This window comes from Monodelphis domestica, chromosome 1 (genome assembly GCF_027887165.1).
Source record: "Monodelphis domestica isolate mMonDom1 chromosome 1, mMonDom1.pri, whole genome shotgun sequence".
NCBI lineage: Eukaryota > Metazoa > Chordata > Mammalia > Didelphimorphia > Didelphidae > Monodelphis > Monodelphis domestica.
This window is the reverse complement of record NC_077227.1, coordinates 79,223,313-79,248,461: the sequence shown is the minus strand read 5'-3', so window position 1 is coordinate 79,248,461 and position 25,149 is coordinate 79,223,313. Positions and strand designations below refer to the sequence as shown.

The window sequence follows — 25,149 nt, the reverse complement described above, 5'->3', positions numbered from 1 at the left end:
CTTTGAGCTCTTTGGAGGCTGGTGGAGGATCAGCTTCTTCAGCATGGACCTGGGACTCTAGCATTTGGTAAGACTGCTCTGGGATCTTTTCCCCTTGGACTTTGGATTGGTGACTGGGAAAAGCTGACTTTCCTTTCCTGACTTCCACAGAGATTAACACCAGATAGGCCTCCCTCTCAGAAGAGGCCTCATGGGTGAAACCCTTATTTAATTTACCTCTGGGCCCTCTGACTGGGGCTTCTGGAGCCATGCTGGAGTAGAGCCAGGTGCTGGAGCAAATATTTAGCTTGTTAAGCTAAACTTCTTACTTTGCCCTCTTTCACATTTCTCTACCTTACCCTTTTCCTCCATTTTGTAAATAAAACTGCTAAAAAAGTCATTTTTGAGTTGAGTTATATCAGCAACCACATTCTCTTATATTTAGTCCAGCCATAAATTTTAATCCTTACAACATTTTACTCCTATTAACTTTTATTTTAATTTCTTTAACTCTTGTATACTTCCAGGAAACATTAGGAATAAAATACCATGAAAGAATATTGTAGCTGAATCACAGCCAAAGAAAAGGATCTATAGATAAAAATTATTGTGGAAATAATTCTCTTCTTGTGGCAATATCATGTAATATCCTGAGTTAACTAAGCTCTACTCTCACTAAATTAATTTTTAGGCACAATATTCCATTTTCGGAGTATCTATTCATTGGGAAAAAGAACTAAATTTACTTTTTTCTAGTTTACAGGTGATTTCATATAATCCCTAGGCACAATTCCTAACTTGAAGCTCCTGAATGTATAAACTTCACTGGTACTGAGATGCAATTTGGTGTTTTATCTGAACTCTATATATCAAAAATGTTGCTTAGTATTTGCTTTTTGTATTTATTGGTCTGCCCTTTTTGACACTGATATCTGCTAGGCTTTTCTTATTACCTGAATTTTTCTTAATAATACTTCCATCTAAAGCCTCAGGAAAAGGGACTTTTTTAATCTGCTTAATTTTTTGAAATGGCTAAAATTTCTACCTATCTGCCTCTTCAATTCCTATATATTTCAGGATTTCCCTGTGTTTGACTTTCTACGTTTTATGATTACAGAAAACTAGCCACAATAGGAGAAAAGGGGGAAGGAATTAAACTGAGGGAGAAATGAGCTCCTAATTTGGAATATTAAAGTCATGTGTAAGTTCACAATGATGCACAGCCATGTGTAGAACTTGCCAGGTATAACAAAAAAGTTTCTTTCTAGGGAATCCAGTTCAGCAATCTCTCAGCCTTTCCCCAGTCCAGAACTATACCTTAGTTGCCAAAAGTCAGTTATAGGAGTGCTTGCATCATTAATATAACCAATCTCCTGTCATGAACAATTATTTTCATAAAGTTATCAGGTTCTATTACTATTTCCTGACTTCTACTATTACCTTGGGACAATTACATTCTGCAATTCTACACATATTTTGAACATATCTGTTATGCTATCTTAGAAAACCACTCTGGAACTTCTTTTGCAATTTTTCAGATCAACAGATATTACATTAAACCTCCTAACAAAGTAAAATGCTACTGAGTTGAATTTTTTCTACTTTACCTAAATATGGGAACTAACCCTTTTCTGTCTACTCCTCTATTTACAGGGAAAATTAAAATGGCAAATTTTATACCTGCTTCAGAAAAATGAAAAAGCAATAAAAACAATAAGAAATGGAATAGTTGTCCAGTTCAGTAGTATTGGAGACTTTTAGTAGAGATGATTTCTATGTAGAGATGTCTTCGGGAGACTTCTTCAGGTTCCTCGTAGAGATGTCTTCTATGAAATCCTTCAGGTTCCAGGCTGCAGAAAAAAAAATCTTACGAGGCTTTGGCTCACTAAGAAGTCACTGGGATAATAGTTAGAACTCCAAGGATTCTGAATGAAATCTCACGAGAAATCTAGCACAATTAACATTAATAAATTCTAATAACTTCACCCACACTTCAGGAGTGGAGTGGTAAATGTAAGGTGTCATTAGAGAAGTCCTTGGTGGGAAAATCCCTAATAGCAGTCTGTACCAATGGTTATCTATCAGAGAAAAATTATGCTGAAAGGTAAATGCTAAATCGGGCCAGTCTGCCAGACCTAAAAAAGGAAAAAATAAGGTAAATCACTATAGAAAAAATAATCATCAGGATTTACTAGTCTTTTAAAAAAAACAAATAAAATATATCTATATAATGTTCACACTCTGAAATTTACCTAAAAAAGAAAACAACTCCAAAAATCAGGCTACAGTTCATGACCTTTTTTCTTCTCAAAAAGTAAAATCCAGAAAGATTCCTCACCAAATACAAAATTTAGGATTTTTAAGGAAAAGCTCAAGATTACTTTTAAATCAGAATAGAGTATTTAAATTATAATGGCTATCCATCCCCATTTATTTTCCTTTTTACTCTAATTACACTTGTGGCTCTTTGCTAAGCCCTAAATCTCTCTTTTGGTCTAAGGCAGAAGCCACTTAGAAGAGGAAATTGGTTGTTCAGTTTAAATTGCTCAGGGTTTTCTTACCATTAAACAGAAAGCCTTTTCTCCAATATTTCTTATCCATTTACAACAACCTCAATAACTAGTCAGATCTGCAGTTTACCAAACTAAAATTAACTTTCTTGTACTCCAGACCACATACATGTTAATCAGAAATAACAGCTTAACAAACATGTAAAATTATAGCATTCAAATCAAGAATTCATATACTCAGAATAAATGCATCTCATTACTATCATTAAAATTAACAACTGTTAATATACAATATTTCTCACATTAACCAAGCCAAAACTGGAAAGAAAAGATTAGTAAAGCTTCCTGAGGGGAGAGAAGCTTTAAAGTAGGAAGATAGAGGAAGGATAGAAGTTTTGGATACCACGAGGGGGATGGCGGAGCCAAATTATAGACATGAGGTGGCAGGAATGAGTCAGAAATGCAGGCCTTATAAATTATCAATGAACCACAGCAAAACTCCAATCAGTGGACTATTCAGAAGGCTTGTACCCGTCCAGTGATCCAAACTTAATACCACACAGGTCAGAGAGATGATAGAGAAAAGAAAATGCCTGGCCGAAGGCCAGGTCCCAGGTGAGAGAGATAGAGAAGGAATGGAATTAAAGAGCAAGGACAGACATCAGTGGGAGCTGAGATCCAAGAGGAAGAGAGGGAAGAGAGAGGGTGGAGATTGCTGTGGCTGTATTTAATCTCTTTGATATGCAAATATACACAATACATAGGGATGATTATCATTGGTTAACGACAAGGAATAGGTGTGGTTTCTCTTAACCAGGTGAACACAAAGAAACCTGTTTTCCCGCCTAACCTGGGGGAAGCTGGGGTCAAGGGTCAGAGACTTTCCTAGCCAAGCGCAAGACTGAGCATGCTCTCTTCTAAGACAATCTGTACATACTAACTGTTTCCCTTGCCATAGCTAGGGGTGGACTGCTACAATTAGAATTTAACATTATGAATCCTGGACCTTCTTTTGTCTCCTGTTGGATACTCTTATATCCAGATGGCCAGTTCCTGTATTTTCAGCTTTGGGAGGAATCAACTGTTAGTACAACTTTAGACATTATTGGCTAAGCATTAAATTGCAAGCCTTTAAGATTATTAGAGAAGCCTCCACCTAAGATATACATTAAAAATAAAATATATAGAAAATCTAGAAGAAATGGAGAACGTAAGTTCTCAAGCTTCCATGAGAAGCTTTTTCTCACAAAAAGTTTTATAACCATGCCATGAGGAACGTTTCGCTATTTTGATTGGTCCCAAACAGTTACTAAAACTTAGACTAAACACTTTGGTTTTAATAACTTAGGGCCCAACACTCCAGCTCAGTTTCCCATTCAAAGTTTTCAGCCAAACATCCACACAGATACTTTCTCGCTGCTATGCCATCTCTCATTTGAACTATACCATTGCTTCCAGGAGGGACACTACTTCACTTATACACAAAACACACACACCAAACCAAAAATAGCCAAGTATGGAGGTTGGAATCAGGTTGAATTGAACTCCATTTTGGCCAAAAAAAAGAAAAAATGCTTAGGGTCAGAGTTAGGCAACTTTTGCCAAACATGAGCACATTTATATTCCAAAAATCCCCCAGGTACCTTTTCCATATTTTATGGACATAAATTCCACAGCAGTGGTCCCACTAAGGAGTCTGCTGGGCCCTCATAGAACTATGGTTGCCCATTTCACCTCCTAATTAAAGAGTAGCTTACTTTTCCTAACACACAAGATTGAGTTCTCTATTCAAGAATGGTCACTTACCCAGCCAACCTGCTAAACTGAAACCCCAATAGAAACTTCAATGTCTTCCATGGGTACCACACATCTGGAATCTGCTAGCAGGTGGCCTTGGCAGACACAGCTTTGAATCTCGGTGGGACCTCCATATGTTAACTTGGGAAAAAACACTACTAAAGTAGTCAGAAAAACCGAATCTTTAATCAGGAGAGGGATAGGTCCAATAATTGGCCACTACATAGAACTGAGCACCAAAGACTACACAGTGCCTATATCCTGGGGACTCTGGGAAAGTATCCCTGGGAGAAGACACTTCACCAGATTATCTGGGAAACTTATATAACATTTGGGGAACTAAGGACAGGGAAGTATGATTGATTGACATTACCACAGTTACAAGGAAATGAGAAGCCCAAGACAGGATTATCAGGGAGAGGCTGATGCTTTACAATGGATGCAAAAGGGAAGAGTCCAGCCAATGACTGGGCTTCCTGGGAGAGGACTTTGATACAATGGGAGAAACTACTAAGACAAAAAGGTAGGCAACATTTGATTAGGTCAGCTATCCCCACCTAAACTAGGATTACCAAGTACTTTAAGGCCTATTGTTTAGTCTGAAACTGTGTGTCTGAGACCTCCCTCAGGGGAATTCTCATGAGACAAGGGCAAACTTGGGGTCTCCAGATTTCAAGTCGACAACTCCCAATCTGTAAATTAATTTAGACAATATCTCCATTTTTATTTTGTTGACATCTTGCAGCTATAAGCAATTAGTGCCTCTAATTATTTGTCTTCTTTATTTCTATAAAAAAAGTGTCTTGTAGTTGCATCCATTTAAGTCCTTGGTATGTTTTGATAGAAGGATTCCCAGATACTTAATACATTCTGTGGTAAGTTTGAATGAGATTTCTTTTTCTAGCTCTTCCTGGATTTTATTTTTAAAAATACAGAAACATGGATGATTTTGTTGGGTTAATATTTGTATTCTTTGTCAGGTAAGATAAAATACAGAAGTGAAACAATCATTGCCAAGGAGTTTTCATTCTATTGAGGGAATTAAATATGCTGACAGATTAGTAAATAAAGTATATGTACAACAATAATACCAAGTAAATGGCAGGAGGTGCTTGATAACATCTGGGGGCCTCAGGAAAGGCAAGACTAGCAAGAAGACTGAATCAGAGTGCTACTGAGAGAGGACCATTATAAATCCCTATTCAAGAACAGAATTGCGTGAACTGTGGGAGGCAATTCAGGTAAGGGAAAATTAGACCTTCCAGGTTTGCAGGAGTATGGCAATGGTGAGGATGGGAGGGAGGCTTGATGGCTGTTTTTCTCTTAATAATTTTGTGTTTTTTTCCTTCATCTAGCCAAATCCAAGAAGGGTGACCCTGGCATGGGCATTGTATCCCCCAAAACTCAGGCAAACTATTATCAGGGAAATTTGTGTCTCCCAACCTAAAACATCTGACCTTGAAGATTACCCTCTTTTGATTGCCCCATTGAATTGAGATGGACAAAGAGACACACCCCATTCAATTATCCTCTTGAGAACCACCCCCATGCCCTCGGGCAAACCTCCTCCCCAACCCCTTGCTCTAGAGCTGGGGTCCCCAAACTATGGCCAGAGGGCCACATACAGCCCCCTGAGGCCATTTATCCAGGCCCCACCATACTTCTGGAAGGGGCACCTCTTTCATTGGTGGTCAGTAAGAGGAGCACAGGATGACCATAGTTCCCATTGAAATACTGGTCAGTTTGTTGATTTAAATTTACTTGTTCTTTATTTTAAATATTGTATTTGTTCACATTTTGTTTTGGTTTTTTACTTTAAAATAAGATATGTGCTAGGGATTTGTTCATAGTTTTTTTTTTAATAGTCCAGCCCTCCAATGGTCTGAGGGACAGTGAACTGGCCCCCTGTGTAAAAAATTTGGGGACCCCTGTTCCAGAGTCACCTCCTCACTGCTATAAAAGAATATAAAACTCCCAGAACTGAGGCATTCTGGGAGCAACTGTAAACCTCAAAATTCCTTAGACTTATAAATGTTGGAAATTTCACCATTGGGATATTTCATACTTGGAAAATTTCTTACTGATAGTCTATTGGAATGGGAACCCCATTGGCATGGGAGGTTCCTTCTCTTCCCTTCTTAAGATTACTTTAGGACAGAAACCTTTTGCTGAACAATGGAAAGGACTTTGACCTATGCTTAAGCATAGAACAGGAATTTCTTTGAGTCATGATTGATTTTAGAATTGATACAATGGAGATACTTGGAATAAATCTCCACCCTATTCAGTCCTAACAGGATTGAGGAAGGGCTGCAGCCTAGATCAAAATTTAATTATTCCAATCTCTACCATACTCGGGTTAACAGGATTTAGAAAGGGCTGTAGCAAAAGAGCAAAGATTTAATCATTTGAAAATATGACCTTCAACAGACATGTGCAAAAGCCAGAAACCTCTGGGCAGTCCTGGGTTAAGCTAGAGCCTCCATTGGCACAGGGAAATTGATGAACAGTGATTGGTAGATGGGAGAACTGAGGGGAGGAACTTGGATGGTTTCCTAAAAGATAGGAGGGTCTGAAGACTGGGGGAGGGTTGAGTAGTTGGTCGGTGTGGTTCGTGTGGGCTCGGAGAAGCTTGCTCTGGAGGAAGCTGAAGGTGGGGGCCTCTGAGACTGTTTCTCCATTTTGGTCACGTGAGTAATAGGGACTGATCTCTTTTCTTTGCCCCAGCTATCTAAGGGCTTGGGCCTTTTGGCCCAGCCTAAACAGAAGGGGTATTTAAGCCCTATTTCCTTCTCTCCCTTTTCTCTCTCTCTATCTCTAATTACTTCCTCCTATTGTAATTAAACTCCATAAAAGATTGATGGCTGACCTAAGTTTTCATTTAGGAATTACATAGCTGATTCCTTGGTGACCTTAAATTAATATATATCAGTCTTTTAAAGTGATTCCCTTGTAACATTGTGGCTGACCACACGGGAGTCTAAAGAATCCTCTCAATAAAACTTTTGAAATTCCTTGCCTTTTTACTATACCGTCTCACCACCCAGTCCTTTTTTTTTTTAACAAAAAACTTGGCTTAAAGACACAGCTGCTAGAACACGTGAGTATAAAAAACTTTTTCTCTTTTCTCCTTAAGTTAAATTGGAATCAGCAGTTTTTTCTTTTTCTTCCCTTTAATCTTAAGGGACAGCTGGGTAGCTCAGTGGATTGAGAGCCAGGCCTAGAGACAGAAGGTCCTGGGTTCAAATCGGACCTCAGATACTTCCCAGCTGTGTGACTCTGATAGACAGAAAACAGCTGTTTTAAATCTCAGCAACAGGACTCTAAAGTCCTGGCTGGAAGAGCTGTTTCTAAATATCCTTTCCCTTAAGGAACAACTTCCTGCATTAGAAAAAAAAAAAACCTGTGGAAAGTTTGTTGCTTTGCCCTGCTCCCCACGTGTTTTGTGAAATTACAAAATATATATATAAAAATGAGTACTACATTCTTTGACAATTATATGGCAGCTGAAGAAGTAGGGGCATTGAGGAATGAAGGATACCTCCAAATTTTTATATTAATAGGTACTGTCATTTTTGTACTCCTCAATACTATATTTAGAGATGAAAAAATAAAAAAAATTGAGGATAAAATAAAACAAAATGAGGATAAAATAAAACAAAATGAGGATAAAATAGAAAATATTGAGGATAAAATAGAAAATGTTGAGGATAAAATAGAAAAAAATGAGGATAAAATAGAAAATATTGAGGATAAAATAGAAAATATTGAGGATAAAATAGAAAAAATTGAGGATACAATAGAAAAAATTGAGGATAAAATAGGAAATATTGAGAATAAAATAGAAAAACTTGAGGATAAAATAGGAAATATTGAGAATAAAATAGGAAATATTGAGGATAAAATGGGAAATATGGAAGATAAAATAGGAAAAATTGAGGATAAAATGCAAGCCCAATTAGAAGATCTAAAAAGTTTCTTACAGGATCAATTGGCAAACAACCACTCTACCAGAAACAGACCTGTTTCTGAACCTTTGAATGAGGAAATTTCCTTCCCTGAAATAGAGATGGAAAACACCTTCCCTATAGCCCAGTTAACAGACTGCTTCTCTCGTGTAGTGCAAATCTTGTCTGAATTTAATCCCCAAAACCCTTCCCCTGCAATCCCAGCTTCTCATGTTCCTTCTCCTACAGAAAACCAAATTCCAATGCAAGGGAGATCTTGTCCTCCTAGAGAAACCTGTCCTTGTCAAACTGACCCACAGGTGCAAAATTCAACTAGAGGCCTGTTTCCTCTAAGAGAAGTACCTGAAATAGGACGGAATGGGGATGTGGTGACTTTAAGACATAGGATACCGTTTACTCCCCAAGAAATAAATGAATTTACACGAAATATCCCCACATATGAACAAGATCCTTTTCTAGTAACAAAAAAGATGGGAGACATATTTTTTTCAGTATAATCCGTCTTACAAGGACGTTGAGAGCTTACTCCAGGCTTTTTTAAGTGAACGTGAAAAAAATAAAATAATTGCTCATGTCAACAAAACCCGGGGGCGTAATGCAGCACATTGGCCATCTCAGGATCCCGAATGGGACTATAACAATCCTGAGGATTATCTACAACTATACTGTTGTAGAGAGGCCATCCTCACGGCCATGAAGGAATGTGCAGACAGTACAGATAAGTGGATGGAACTGGAAAAAATTAAACAAAAGGAAGACGAAACACCCTCCAGATTTATGGACAGAATTATCGAGTTTGGGGACAGATACTTAGATTGGGACTTAACTAAAGAGAATAGTTTAAGACAAGTTAGAAGAATCTTTGTAAACAATTCTTGCAAAGTAATTAAAAATTATTTTAAAACACAATGCCCAAGATGGTCAGATATGGACCTTGAAGAATTGCGAAAAACAGCTATATATGTTTTAAAGGGAAACAAGGAAAAGGAGGAAGAAAATAATGATGACATGGAGGAAATGAAGAAAAAAATGAGATGTGTAATAGATAGGATAACTAAATTAGAAAGTGGGCATGATAATGAACCAACGACAATTGCCCCTCTCCAGAAATCCAATTATCAATCCATTACTTGCCACTTCTGTGAGAAGAAGGGCCACAAAATGATGGAATGTAGAACCTTTCTTAAGATGTTTGGAAGGAATACACAGTTTAATAATAGTTTTAGAAATAATAACTATAGAAATTATGATAATGGTTATAGAAACCAGAATTCTAGAAATTATAATAATGACTATGGAAATAACTATAATGAATATAGAAATAAGAACTTTAGAGACCAGAATTATAGAAATAGGAATTGGGAAATTAATGACAATGCTCAAATTGAAGAAAATTTTAATGATAATACTCAACAATATATGAGAAATGGCGCTCGTCCAAAAATTACTCGAGGTACTAATAACCCTCAGAGAGGTGCCCTTCAGGGGGGTGCCCAAGGAATATCCCAAACACAATGATGGTGCCCGGGGGGGGGGGCTGGGGCACAGGAATCAGAGGATACAACCTTTGATTTCCCAGACCCTGATGTCCTACTACCCCTTGTCCCAATCCACTGCCCTCCCCATACTAATGAACCCCATGTTACCTTAAAGGTGGGTAACACCTATTATGATTGTCTATTAGACACCGGAGCTTCCTGGTCTGTATTAAAGAGAACACCTGATTTACAATGTTATTCTATTGGCTCAGAGAATGTAATGGGAGTATCAGGAATAACCCAAAGAGTTAAAAGACTTCCTCCTAGAATGGTGTCTGTAGGACCCCTAGAGGTACAACACTCCTTCCTTTTGATGCCTGACTCCCCTTTAAATTTGCTGGGGAGGGACCTTCTATGCAAACTCAGAGCCACAATAACCTGCTCCCCAGATGGCTCATTATCATTTGAAGTACCAGAGGAATCTTTAAATTTACTCCCTGTACTTCTCTCGGAAAACCAGGAGGCAAAAGAACCTTCCATTTTTGAAATACCTAAAGATATACCGGAGTCTCTTTGGGCCACATCTTCTTCTGATGTAGGCTTACTTAAATCTGCTGTTCCTGTGCAGATAAAAACTAAATCTAGCCCACCTCCTTCTATCCCTCAGTATCCCCTCTCAAAGGAGGCAATTGAGGGTATTACACCAGTTATTAACTCATTAATAGAACAGGGAATAATAATCCCTTGCAAATCTGAATACAACACGCCCATCCTGCCAATTAAAAAACCAAAAAAAGGGCCCGATGGCAAGCACATCTATAGATTCATACAGGATCTAAGGGCAGTGAATAATCACGTTATAGAGACACTCTGTAGTTTCTAACATACATACTATTATTTCATCTATTCCTAGCACAGCTACATACTTTACAGTAGTAGACTTGTGTTCAGCTTTCTTTTCCATACCAATACATGAAAACTCCAGGCATATTTTTGCTTTCACGTGGAAGGGATCACAATATACCTGGTGTCGGCTGCCACAGGGTTATGTCGAAAGTCCGAGCTTGTTTGAGCAAATTTTGAGCCAAGACACAGACAATATAACATTTAAAAATAGCAAATTAATCAAATATGTAGATGATCTACTCTTGGCTTCAACAGATGCAAAAACATGTCAAGAAGATAGCAAACACCTTCTTTTGGAATTGCACAAAAGAGGACATAAAATCTCTAAGGATAAAGTTCAATGGTGTCTCCAAAAAGTAGAATATTTGGGATTCATCTTGACTGCGGGTGCTCGTTATATTTCTCCAAAACGAATTGAGAACATTCAAAAATTGAGTGCTCCTACCACTAAGAAACAGCTGAGAGCAATTTTAGGAGCAACAGGGTTTTGTAGACAATGGATTCCTTGCTATGGGGAAATCACTAAACCCCTTATAGCATTAACAAAGGTTTCGGTTCCTGAACCGCTCAAATTAGAGCCTGAACACTTGTCAGCTCTATCAGATCTGAAAAAGGCTATCATGTCTGCCCCTGCTCTAGGCATCCCAGATTACAACAAGCCATTTACTTTATATGTGCATGAGCGAAGAGGAGTAGCCTCTGGTGTGTTAACTCAGACTTTGGGACCTTCTCAGCGCCCAATTGCTTATTATTCTGCCCAACTAGACCCAGTAGCAGCAGGAGCACCACCATGCCTTAGAGGAATAGCTGCTACAGCCTTACTAGTAACAAAAACCATTGATTTAGTATTGGGATGTCCATTAACAATAATGTGCCCACATGAGATTGAAGCATTATTGGTAAAACATAGAACACAGGCATTCTCGGATCAGAGAATTACAAGGTATGAAATAACCTTATTAAATAGTGAAAATATTACCTTGAAACACTGTTCAACTCTTAACCCTGCCACCTTGCTTCCAGATTTACCCACTTCAGGAGAACCATTACATAACTGTGAAACATTCGTGTCCATGGCAGAAAAGCCTCGAGATAATCTCTTGGACACTCCCTTAGACAATGCAGATCTGATTTTATTTACCGATGGTTCCTCTTTTATGAGGGATGGCATACGTTACACTGGAGCTGCCGTAGTCTCAGAATTTGCCACTGAATGGTCAGCTTCACTACCTTCTAACATTAGCGCTCAAGGAGCAGAACTCATAGCTCTAAAACAAGCTTGTATAATTGCCAAGGATAAAAAGGCAACAATTTATACGGATTCTAGATATGCTTTCGGCATTTGTCACTCAGTCGGGATGCTATGGCTCCAAAGAGGATTTTTAACCTCAGCTGGAAAATCCATAGCTAATGCAGAAATTATTAATGAAGTTCTTTCTGCTCTCAAACTGCCTAAAGCCCTAGCTGTAGTTCATTGCTCTGCCCATACAGGTGGCTCTGACCCTGTCTCTAGAGGAAATGACCGAGCAGATGCCGCTGCAAAACTAGCAGCCATAGAAGGACCTGGATTAATTTTAACATTAACAACCACTGATAATTTAAATTTATCACTTTCCTATAATGAAAAGGAAGTAGAAAAATGGAAACAAAAATTTAAAGCAAAACAAATTAATGGAGTATGGGTGTCATCTGAAGGAAAACCCCTGCTCCCTAGAAGTTTCTATAACCAAATTTGCCAATCTATTCATAAAAATGGTCATTTTGGCACCCAGGGCATCGTGGACTCTGTCAAGAGAGTATGGATAGCCCCTGGTATAACTACTGTAGCCTCTAAAGTATGTTCAGCCTGCCCTATTTGCCAGGCATATAACCAACATGCATATCGTGGAAAAGCCTTTGGGGGACGTCCTCTGGCTTACACACCTTTTGAACATCTACAGATAGATTTCATAACAATGCCAAAGGCTGGACGTTATAAATTTTGTCTAGTAATTGTAGATCAACTAACCAGATGGCCGGAAGCATTTCCTATGACCCGAGCCACAGCAGATTTTGTTGCAAAGATACTTTTAAAAGAAATTATTCCTTGTTTTGGCCTACCAGCACGTATTGACTCTGATAGAGGGAGTCATTTTACCGATTCTGTCTTAAATCAAATATATTCTTGCTTGGGGATAACTCCAAAATTCCATGTTCCATATCACCCCCAGAGCTCAGGCCAAGTGGAGAGGATGAATAAAGAACTTAAGACTATGATTGGCAAATTATGCACTGAGACCCATTTAAAATGGCCTGAAATTCTCCCTCTGGCCCTATTTTATCTTAGAAGCAGGCCTAGAGGAGACTTACATATTTCACCATTTGAGATGCTTTTTGGACATCCACCTATACAGGCTAAGCCTTTCTCCCCGGCTTATACATCGCTATTAGGGGGAGATATTACTATTGCTTCCTATATACAGGAGTTACAGCACAAACTACATGAACTTCATGAATCCAGAGCTGCAGTACAAGCTGGACCATTAGACTTTTCTCTGCATGACCTGAACCCAGGAGATAAAGTTTATATCAAGAATTTCAAGCGAACTGGAGCAACTGAACCTTCATGGGAAGGACCATTCCAAATATTATTAACTACTCCAACATCTATCAAGATTGGAGAAAGAGACTCTTGGAATCACTGCTCACATGTGAAGAAAGCATCTTCTGCTGAGACTGATTGACTCTATCCTATCATATGAATTGTGACTCTATCTTATCATATGAATTGGAGATAATAATCCATAGACAAATGGATGCTGTTTTTTTTTCAAGAATATATTGAATTACTGATTTTTTTTCTTATTTTTTCTTATTTCTTTTCTTTTATTTTTTGATAAGAATATTTGATTTTTTTCTCATTTTTTGTACTGAAGGTACACATAATTAATATTAATATTTTTTCCCTGCAGTAATACAAGTTAATATATATACTCTTGCTATAATATCAATACATGCCTAAAAGCTTTAAACTATGGGAACCTGCCATTTATTGATAAAATATTATAGGACTGTGATTAATGTTTGTGTCTGATTCCAGGAAAAGGGATAAAAACAAGGAGCACAGACTAAACCTGAATAGTGCCAATAGAGCACACATGAAATATTAAAGTGAGACTCGAGGTTGCGACGCTTAACTTATGTTTAAGTCGTAGGACTTCCTTGTATCTACACTCTTTTCGAAGTACTCAAACAAGTACAAAGGCTTGACTATCATGCTGGCTCCCTATATCTCTGAAGGAAAAAAATCAGACAAGGGAATGACATTTCCCCATCAAAATAGAATTCTAATTCTTTCCTTCTTATATTATGGCAACTTCCTGTAGTCTTGGCTACAAATGGCTAAGTGAAATATTACTGCATTCTGTCCTACATACTTGTGGGATAGAAATTACTTTAAACTGGACCTATACAAGGTCTATTTTGAATTTTTCTTATGTTTTTGATTATTTTTCTATCCTTTTGATAATTGACACATACACCCCCATAACTGAACATTGCATTCTGAGCTAAACTTGATATTTTTTTTAAATGCTTACTTCAGGGGGGATTGTATTTTAATTTAAAATCTAAGAATTTTTTGAATTGAATTTTTAAAAAAATCCAAGAATTTTGTTTAAGATTTTACTTTTATAAAACATTCAAAGATTTTGATTTTGTTCGAGAAAAGATCTTCAAGAAAGAAGCTTGAAACTTTTATATCCAGAGAATGAACTGTTGCAGAAAGATGCCGAAAACCTACACTTCATCAAGAAGATCAAGAATGAACTTTGGATGTGATTGATTGGACTGAACTTTTGATTGAACATTTATTGTAACATTTATGCCAAAATGGACTGCCCCTAATTTGGCTTTCTGTCAATGCGCCTAGCAAACATTGGTTTTGCTTTCTTTTCTTTTCTATTTCCTCTCTCACTATTCTAATTTCTCCTAGAAAATTGAATATTGTGTATATCTTTAGTTAGAAGTGAATTTAGAACTACAAAATGATTATGTTAAATGATCAATGGGGAGACTAGTCTCCCAATGATCATCAGGGGGGATTGTAAACCTCAAAATTCCTTAGACTTATAAATGTTGGAAATTTCACCATTGGGATATTTCATACTTGGAAAATTTCTTACTGATAGTCTATTGGAATGGGAACCCCATTGGCATGGGAGGTTCCTTCTCTTCCCTTCTTAAGATTACTTTAGGACAGAAACCTTTTGCTGAACAATGGAAAGGACTTTGACCTATGCTTAAGCATAGAACAGGAATTTCTTTGAGTCATGATTGATTTTAGAATTGATACAATGGAGATACTTGGAATAAATCTCCACCCTACTCAGTCCTAACAGGATTGAGGAAGGGCTGCAGCCTAGATCAAAATTTAATTATTCCAATCTCTACCATACTCGGGTTAACAGGATTTAGAAAGGGCTGTAGCAAAAGAGCAAAGATTTAATCATTTGAAAATATGACCTTCAACAGACATGTGCAAAAGCCAGAAACCTCTGGGCAGTCCTGGGTTAAGCTAGAGCCTCCATTGGCACAGGGAAATTGATGAACAGTGATTGGTAGATGGGAGAACTGAGGGGAGGAACTTGGATGGTTTCCTAAAAGATAGGAGGGTCTGAAGACTGGGGGAGGGTTGAGTAGTTGGTCGGTGTGGTTCGTGTGGGCTCGGAGAAGCTTGCTCTGGAGGAAGCTGAAGGTGGGGGCCTCTGAGACTGTTTCTCCATTTTGGTCACGTGAGTAATAGGGACTGATCTCTTTTCTTTGCCCCAGCTATCTAAGGGCTTGGGCCTTTTGGCCCAGCCTAAACAGAAGGGGTATTTAAGCCCTATTTCCTTCTCTCCCTTTTCTCTCTCTCTATCTCTAATTACTTCCTCCTATTGTAATTAAACTCCATAAAAGATTGATGGCTGACCTAAGTTTTCATTTAGGAATTACATAGCTGATTCCTTGGCGACCTTAAATTAATATATATCAGTCTTTTAAAGTGATTCCCTTGTAACACAACCCTCCAGGTTGTTCCATTCTTACTGTGTTTATGTCCTCCCAAGGAGCCGTTTTTCACCCATGCTGTTCCACCTAGGAGGCAGGTTTCCACTTATGCTGCCTCCTGGTCAGATTCAACATTACGTTCCAAATTAATCAATTTCTCTTTTTATTTTTAAGCCAAGTTTCAGAGTCTTACATTCTTGCAAAAGGTATCCTTCCCGAACCCCAGGGGTTCAACTCTATACCCCACAACAACCCTACCTATACCTGATTCTCCACAATAATAGTGGGGAGCTATATGACTATCCTTATGTTAAAAGAAAAAAGGAACATGATATTCTCCTCTTCAAGGAAAAGGAGTATCTGAGACATCCTCCATCAGCCAACCATTGCAACATGACCCAAATTTCCACTGCTTCCAGCCCTTTGTCACACAGAACACCTGAGTCTAGTTATTTCAGGCAGGAATCAAGGAACAGCAAGAAATACTGCTTTGGGATCCATTAGGATTCTAGATGAGGAGGTAAAGAGAACTTGAACCCCAGGTCATTCATTATGAGAGAAGGAAGGGATGCTTAGAGTTGTGGGGGATGAGGGAAGTGTAGCCAGGTATAGCACAGTTGCCTTTTCAAATATGCATGTATCAGTGTGGGGAATGAGGATCAAAGAATGAACATGGCATCATAGTGTGCAAATTTATTTTTCATATGTGTGAATTTTAGTTTTACTCCACCCTGCTTTGTTTTTAGAATTCTAGCAACTAGAAATGTATAAACCCCCACTTAAGGATTGGGTGTGGGGGAGGAAGGTCTATGACCGGCATGTGCTAGCAAGTGACAAATCAGAAATAACTGACTGACCCCCTGGGTTGTCCCAAGCAAAGCTTAAGCCACCATTGGTACATATGAGACACAGGAAGTAATGTAAAGAACTGCCTTTATATTTTGCATCACTTCCTGTGAGAGGGGCTTTTTGTGGCTTTTGTGGACTTGGGTGGTAAAACTTGATTTGGAGGAACTCTGAAGCATGGGTCCTGAGACTGCTTCCCTTAGAGGACCACAAGGTGAATATTAAGGCTGACTCCCTTTCCCTTGACCCTTCTAAAGGTTCAAGTCTCCAAGAGGTCCCTCATCTTGGAGGAGGCCTCCTAGCTGGAAGCCCAGCTATATTTAATCTTCTGGAAAGGCCCCTTGGCTGAGAGGCCTCTGAATTCCCCCTGGCTCAGGCCAGGCCAGAGTAGATCATTTCCCTTTTCCCTCATTCTCCTTCTTCTTAATTTCTTCCATCTATTGTAAATAAACCACCATCAAATTCCATTCTGACTTGAATTTTTCATTGGGATTTAGAACTTAAATCCCTGGCGACCATAAATAATATATTCAGTCTCAACCCAAAATTTTACCCTTAAAATATGCTGAATTAATTCCTAGATTTTAGGGAGAATTACTGTATATTCCTATGTCTGGGATCTGGGTCAGAGAGACCACCTAGTCTCCTGCTTTTTGCATTTTCTTTTTCCTTGGGAATCCCAAGGAATGTCTTCCTTTTTAACAGAATTTGGTTAATAAAGGAGACAATGGTTATTTTCCTCCTGTCAAGACCTGCCCACCTATGAGGATAGGGAGGGATGGAGAGGTTAAACCACCTCTTAATTAAGTATCACTAATTAAAGATATCTTGGAATGGTTAAGGGAGGGACTGAATAATGAACTCCTAAAAATCTATTTAACTGCCTGACCCAGCTCAGGTTGTCCCTGGTCCCTGATAGAACCATGATAATCTGTATCACTTATCAGTTATGATGTTGCTTTAACTGATAAATATGATATAGTCAATAAATGTATGCTCTCATCCAAAAACCAGTCTCTCAAAATAATTTTAATCATAACAATAGTAAATATTGTAAATATAGCTACCCGGATAGAAGTTGAAAAAAAAAGTTGCCCCTCCAACCTACAACATAAACAGTTTGGCTTGTTTGACAGCGATTCTTAGAAACTATTTTCCAAAGAGGCCATCTCCCTCTTAGAATGAAAACATGTTAAAATGTAGAAAATCCCTCAAAAGGGGTTCATCCACATGTGTGAATCTTTTTTATTTGAGATTTCAGATTATCCTATATCAAATTTTCGTAAATAAGAATTGTGTATCTACCAACAGACTAAACAGTTTAATCCCCAAAGCTTCAAGCCTTACTCAGAAGTATATTTTGTATATTATTGCTATGTATATTGCTGTCTTATACCCCACTAGACTGTAAGCTTCTTGAGGGAAGGGATGGTATTTCTTTTATAGACTTTGTATCTCTCTCAGCACCTAGCATGATGCTCAGCACACACAGTAAGTGCTTAATATTATGTTTGCTGTTATTCTGAAAGATAGGAAACTACATTTTAATTCAAATACCTTCCCAAGAAAAATATTAAGAGAAGTGATGAAAAGGCTACATCTGTAGAAATTATATATATATTTTAGCAACACTGTCCCAAGATCCTATGAGTTAAGGCTGTGACATACAGATGGGAATAAGAACTGGACCTGTGAGTCTATTGGAACAGAGAACTCTTAGGTAAGGATTTTCCTTCTTCCAATGCAACCCCTAATCTGTGATTTACAGTCTTAGAAAGCACATTGCTTAGAGTGTTGAGAAGTCAAGGGGCTTGTCTAATGTCACATAATTAGTATTTGTGTCAGAGGCAGAACTTGAACTCAGCCTGGTTTTAGGTCCAGTTCTCTATTCACTTCCCAAGCTGCCTTTATAACAAACAAAAGGTTCAGGAAATTGGGGATAGCGTCTTGTCTGTGATACTCAACATGTATGTTGTCAGTACGCAAAGAGCTGGTAACTATTATCCTCTAAAACTTAGGGTTGTGTCCATTCATCTGGGAACCTACAAGAGCAAGACTTAGGAAGGAGGAAATGGTGGAGAAAATGCCCACTACTCTCCCAATAGCTGAGCACATGAATGCATTATACACAGCCTAAAATGCCTCTGGGCCCAGCTTCTATCTGTCCAAACAGAGCTGGTGGTAGTCATTTAGAATGTCTGAGGGAAGTGGTGGGAAGGCATCACTCACCACACCATTTCTTCCTGCTAGCAAGATCTCGGCATTGGAGGACAAACATTTCTTGGCCTTCACATCTTTGATTAAACCATTCATTTGGAATCTCTTTTCAGTCTCTGACTGTGGGACATCCTTCCCAAACTCAAGCTTTCCTTCCTCTGGGATATTTTCCCTATCTCCCTCCCACTCCAGGATACAATCCATCTGAGCTCTCAGACCTGTCATAGCTCTTTGGTTCTACATCTCTCGTGTTCATATCCTTCCTACTAGTCTATTTTGCTTTATGGGTTTTTGTATAGATACCGGATGTTTGTGAACTCATTCAAGTCCACTACTATACTGCAGAAACTAAGACGAGGAGGTGTTGGTTGTCATGCCACCAATCCTCCAAAAATTTGGTGGTGTGCAGTCAAGATAATCTATCATTCACGAAGACTTTAGATTCTCTTCTCCTCCATGGCATTTTCCTGATCTTCCTGGATCCATGCAGCCCCCTTCCCAGCTTTGGACCTTTGGGTTCTAAACCTTTATGCAAAATTCCTTCTGAGCCTTCACTGCTTCAGTGAATTCCTGGTTTTAGGGTCCAGCCAGTTTTCTGTTTACCTGAAATGACTTATTTTGCCCCTTCAGTAATCTTGGGTACTGGCTGGCCCCACTTTTTCATGCTTTCTCCCATAGAGAGCGAGGACTCAGTGATGTTTGTCATTGCTCCATCTACACTATAGACTCCATGATGTAAACCTTAAAATTCCTTAGACTTATAAATGTTGGAAATTTCACCATTGGGATATTTCATACTTGGAAAATTTCTTACTGATAGTCTATTGGAATGTGAACCCCATTGGCATGGGAGGTTCCTCCTCCTCCCTTCTTAAGATTACTTTAAGACAGAAACCTTTTGCTGAACAATGGAAAGGACTTTGACCTATGCTTAAGCATAGAACAGGAATTTCTTTGAGTCATGATTGATTTTGGAATTGATACAATGGAGATACTTGGAATCAATCTCCACCCTACTCAGTCCTAACAGGATTGAGGAAGGGCTGCAGCATAGATCAAAATTTAATTATTCCAATCTCTACCCTACTCAGGTTAACAGGATTTAGGAAGGGCTGTAGCAAAGGATCAAAGATTTAATTATTTGAAAATATGACCTTCAACAGACATGTGCAAAGCCAGAGACCTCTGGGCGGTCCTGGGTTAAGCTAGAGCCTCCATTGGCACAGGGAAATTGATGGACAGTGATTGGTAGATGTGAGAACTGAGGGGAGGGAACTTGGATGGTTTCCTAAAAGATAGGAGGGTCTGAAGACTCAGGGGGGTGGTTGAGGAGTTGGTCTGAGTGGTTGGAGTGTGCTCTGAGAAGCTTGCTCTGAAGGAAGCTGAAGGTGGGGGCCTTTGAGACTGTTTCTCCATTTTGGTCACATGAGTAATAGGGACTGATCTCTTTTCTTTGCCCCAGCTATCTAAGGGCTTGGGCCTTTTGGCCCAGCCTAAACAGAGGGGGTATTTAAGCCCTATTCCCTTCTCTCCCCTTTCTCTCTCCCTCTCTCTCTCTCTCTCTAATTCCTTTCTTCCTCCTGTTTGTAATTAAACTCTATAAAAGGCTGACGGCTGACTTGAGTTTTCATTTAGTAATTACATAGCTGAATTCCTTGGCGACCTTAAATTAATATATATGTCTTTTAAAAGTGATTTCCTTGTCACAATGAGGGTAGAAGCATATATTAATTCTCTATGTATCATCTTATACCAATCATCCTCCCAGCCACCCCACCTAATGCAACCTCAGCTTTATCTTAGACTTCTCACTTTCTCACATTCCACATAGCTAAGTCTTGTCTTTTCAACATCCACAGTATCTTTCTGACTCCTCCATGCTCACAACCATCTTAAATTCAAGCCCTTATCTCTTATTGTCTAGGTTAATGCAACAAACTCCTAATTGGTCCCATGTCTCAAGTTTTCACACTCTAGTCTATTCTCCACATAGCTGCTAAAGTGATTTCCTTAAGCACAGAATTAAGTTTGTCACTCCCCTGCTCTATAAGTTCCAGTGGCTCCCTAATGTATTCAGGATCAAATTTAGACTCCTCCTTAACAAACTGGCCTTGATATAGCTTTCCAGCTTCCTTAGATATTATTCCCCATACTACGCTCAAGTCCAGCTGGATCAGTCTTCTCTCCCTTTCTCACACAGACTGTATTCCACCTTCTGCCTCTGTATCTTTGCACTAGCCATCCCCTGTACTTGAATGCTTTCCCTCCCTCCCCCATGCCTTGTAGAATTTTTCTTTTGAGCCATAAACCAAGTTCTACCTTGTCCATGAAGCCCTTCCTGATCCACCCCCAATGCTAGTGCCTTTCCTACCAAACTATCTTGTGCCAATTTTGAATTTATCTTTATTTATTTATTCTGTTATAGATATGTATGTACATATACATATACACATGTCTACATGCGTGTATGTGTATATGGAATATACATGTATGTATGCTGTATATATATACATGCATATTTATTTGTGGTTTCTGTCAGAATTCAATCTACTTATGAATAGGGATTGCTTTTCATCTTTGTATTTGTATTCCCAGTACCTAACATAGTTCCTGGCACTAAGTAGGGGCTTAATAAATGTTTCTGGATTGAGTGATTGATTGGTAGAACTATAGAATATTATAGCTATAAAAAGCCTTAAAGGGGCATCTGGGAAACTCAGTGGATTGAAAGCCGGGCTTAGAGGTGGGAGGTCTTGGGTCCAAATTTGATCTCAGACACTTCCTAGCTGTGTAACTCTGGGCAAATCACTTAACCCCCACTGCCTAGCCCTTGCCACTCTTCTGCCTTAGAACCAATACATAGTATTGATTCTAAGGTGGAAGGGCAGGGTAGTGCAGGGCAGGGGAGGGAAGGATGGAAGGGAGGGAAGGACGGAAGGGAGGGAAGGAGGGAGGGAGAGAGGAAGGAAGGAAGGAAGGAAGGAAGGAAGGAAGGAAGGAAGGAAGGAAGGAAGGAAGGAAGGAAGGAAGGAAGGAAGGAAGGAAGGAAGGAAGGAAGGAAGGAAGGAAGGAAGGAAGGAAGGAAGGAAGGAAGGAAGGAAGAGGAAGGGAGGAAGAGGAAGGAAGGAATGGAGGGAGGGAGGGAGGGAGGGAGGGAGGAAGGGTAAATCTTCAAATTTCTCAGACTTGTGAATGTTAAAAATTTTCCCCAATGGGGAATTCTCAATTGGAACAATTCCCTACTGGGAACATTCCCCATTTTGACTGTGAGAACTCGCCAGCATCAGAAATGGGAGGACTTCTACTCCACCCATACTTAAGACTGCTTTAGGGGAGAAAACTCCTTGCTAAACAATGAAAGTACTTGGACCCATGCTTATGATGAGGCAGGGAGTTTTTTGAGCCATGCCTGTTTTTAGAATTGATACAATGGGATGCTAGGTACCTATAAAGGTTGGGCAACTTGTAAACTTGCCAGGAGCAAAGAGGTGAAAACTTACTTAGAGGTTTTCTCTTGAGGGGATTAGTCGACTCAGCTGTGTTTTCTATGGTTCAGACTTACTGAGGGGATTAGTTGACCCAGCAGTGTTTTAGAATGGGTTGTCCTTTGGAAAACGTCTACTGTGATTGGTAGATGTAAGGACTTAGGGGAGGTGACATAGGAGAAAAACCCCTATATAAGAAAAAGCAGAATCTCTTGAAAAAAAATCCTTTTGGAGGATCTCTGATGAGGATCGCCTGGGAAGAATCTCTTGAGAGAGGCCTGGAGAAGGGAAGCTCTTGGAGGACAATCTCTAAGGAGGTCTCACTGGAGCTCCTCTGAGGGGACTCTGTCCCTCTGGAGGCTCTGGAGAGAGGCCCTTTGGAACAGTCTCTGGCTGGAAGGCTGTTTAAGGAGGACTCTGGCTGGAACTCTCTCTGGTGAAGTCAGCTGAGATGGAGCTGGCCTGGTGTCACTAGAATTCTTGCTTAGACAGACCTTGTGGTGAGTGATAAAAGACTGACTGACTGATCTCTCTCTCTCTTAAGACTCAGGTCTAGACCATGTTAGCTTAAGGCCCTTCATACTTATTCCTTTCTTACTCTTTCTCTCTTTCTTTAATTACTCATTGTATTATTAAAGTCTCTATAAAACCCAGTTGACTTGGGTATATTCATAATTGGGAATATTTCCCTGGTGACCACCTTATATTTGATTTTAAACAAGACACTGTAGTGAAAACATATTTTCTGCAGTCACAAATTTACTCACCCACTCTTATATGTATCTTCCACTATTTTACTCACTATAGTTTACAACCTCAACTCTTTTAACTGCCATGGAAGGAAGGAAGGAAGGAAGGAAGGAAGGAAGGAAGGAAGGAAGGAAGGAAGGAAGGAAGGAACGAAGGAACGAAGGAACGAAGGAACGAAGGAAGAAACAAAGGAAGGAACAAAGGAAGGAACGAAGGAATGAAGGAAGGAACGAAGGAAAGAAGGAAGGAAGCCTTAGAAGTCATTTATGTCATTTATTCCAACCCCTCATTTTAAAGATGAAATAAGAGTTTGGACAGTCTGACAATGACAGAGCGGGCCCTCTCTGAAGGACCCCTGGGTCAAGGCAAGCCCCTTGGGCACACACACTGAGAAGGAGAGGGCAGGTCATGCATATGCAGGCAGGAGGAGCAGGAGAGCCGGGGTTTCTCCCAGTCCCCCACCCCCACCCCAGTTCTCCTTGCTTCTCCCACAGGGGCTCAGGGCTGTGGGCTGTGGAGACAAGTGGGGAGCCTAGGGAGCAGACCGTGTGTGGAGGACACCTAAAGTGACAAGAGCCTGGACCTGGGACTCTTTGTAGAAAGGAAAGGGGAGTGTAGTGTCCAGAGCCAACAGCATGGGCTCCATCAGTGCTTCCTCAGTTCCCAACACAGATGATGACAGTGATTACCAACAAGAACCCTACAAGGTGTCATATAAGGACAGGAGGCGCAGAGCCCACACAAGCAGAACAGAAGAGGCACCATTAAGAGACACTGCAATGACCTCCAGGCCATTGTCCCCACCTGTCAGCAGCAAGGTTTCTTCACTGGCCCCCAGAAGTTTAGCAAGGCCATTGTCCTGCAGAGGACCATTGATTATATCCAGTTCTTGCCTAAAAAGAAGAAGAAACAGGAAGAGGAACTATCTATGCTATGCTAGGATATTATGGATCTGAAAATCATGAAAGTGAACTATGAGCAGATTGTGAGGGTACACCAAGATGACCCTCATGAAGGGGAGGATCAGGTCTCTGACCAGGTCAAGTTCGATGTGCTCCAAGGCATTATGGACTCTTTGGTTCAGTCCTTCAATGCCTCCATTTCTGTGGCCAGTTTCCAGGAGCTGTCAGCTTGTGCCTTCAGCTAGATTGAAGAGCATTGTAAACCCCAGACCCTCCAAGAGATTGTTACCAGGGTGCTGCACTACTTGAAAAAACAGCTGTACTGACTGCTTGCCTTTCAGCCAACACTGCTGGAAGAGTGGAACCAGGGGGCTGGTTGGGTGCTGGTTCTGATGTCTCAAATAGAACATTTGCTTTGTTTGCTTCTGACTAATTTATTTTGTCAACTATTACACAAACCCATTCAAACCTGTGGGAGTTCTAGGGGCCATCGGATTTGTCCCTTAGAAATCACTTCTGACATCTTTCTAAACTTCCAATTAAAACTCAGGACAAGTATTTATTTGGAAGCTACTAGTTGGAAGCACTGTGATATGTCTTGGGGGAGGGGTAGTAATGAGACTATGCTTCTGGCAGGAATCTGGAGAAGGCAGAAGTAGTATTTATGTAGCCAGAGTGCCATGGGCACTTATCTCCAATGGTGCTGCCCTGACACAGATAAAATCTTTAGCATGTTATTTAGGGATTTTATCTCTAGGGAGTTTGCTACTGTGATCAGAAACCTTGTGGCATTTCTTTTATTTAAATATAATTTTTTTAACCTCAAAATTTTATTAAAAAAAATTTTTTTTTTGACAGCCAGGCCTTGTGGTACTTCAGTGCCACTTGCCCTCTTTTCATACAAAGTTGATTTGGGATTGATCTCCATTCTTCTGTCCACTTTTTACTTGCCATCAAGATTTCTATAAAAAATGAGCCAGGGGAAAGTGGAGACAATTCTATCCCAGCTATAGAAAATTATACTCATTTTTGTTCAGTCTTAGATATGGAAGATTCTACCATCCAATGAAAATTAAATATTTTTATATCAAATTATAATTGCAATAAATTTCACTAAAAGCTTAAAGATGAAATAAGTTCAAGGGCTAGAAAGTGGTAGGTTTGGGACTTGTGTTTTTTCATTTATATTATCTTATGTTATTGAATATGTAAGGGCAGGGATTTATTATTAATCAACTAATAACCCCACCTAACTTAGAGTAACTTACATTCTAGCACTGATA

General features: G+C 39.5%; 1 pseudogene; it reads left to right on the top strand.

Moving 5' to 3' along the window:
* Positions 1–5,225: 5,225 nt before the first annotated feature.
* LOC100022435 (max-like protein X) lies at positions 5,226–24,192 on the top strand (annotated as a pseudogene).
* The last annotated feature ends 957 nt before the right edge of the window (positions 24,193–25,149 follow it).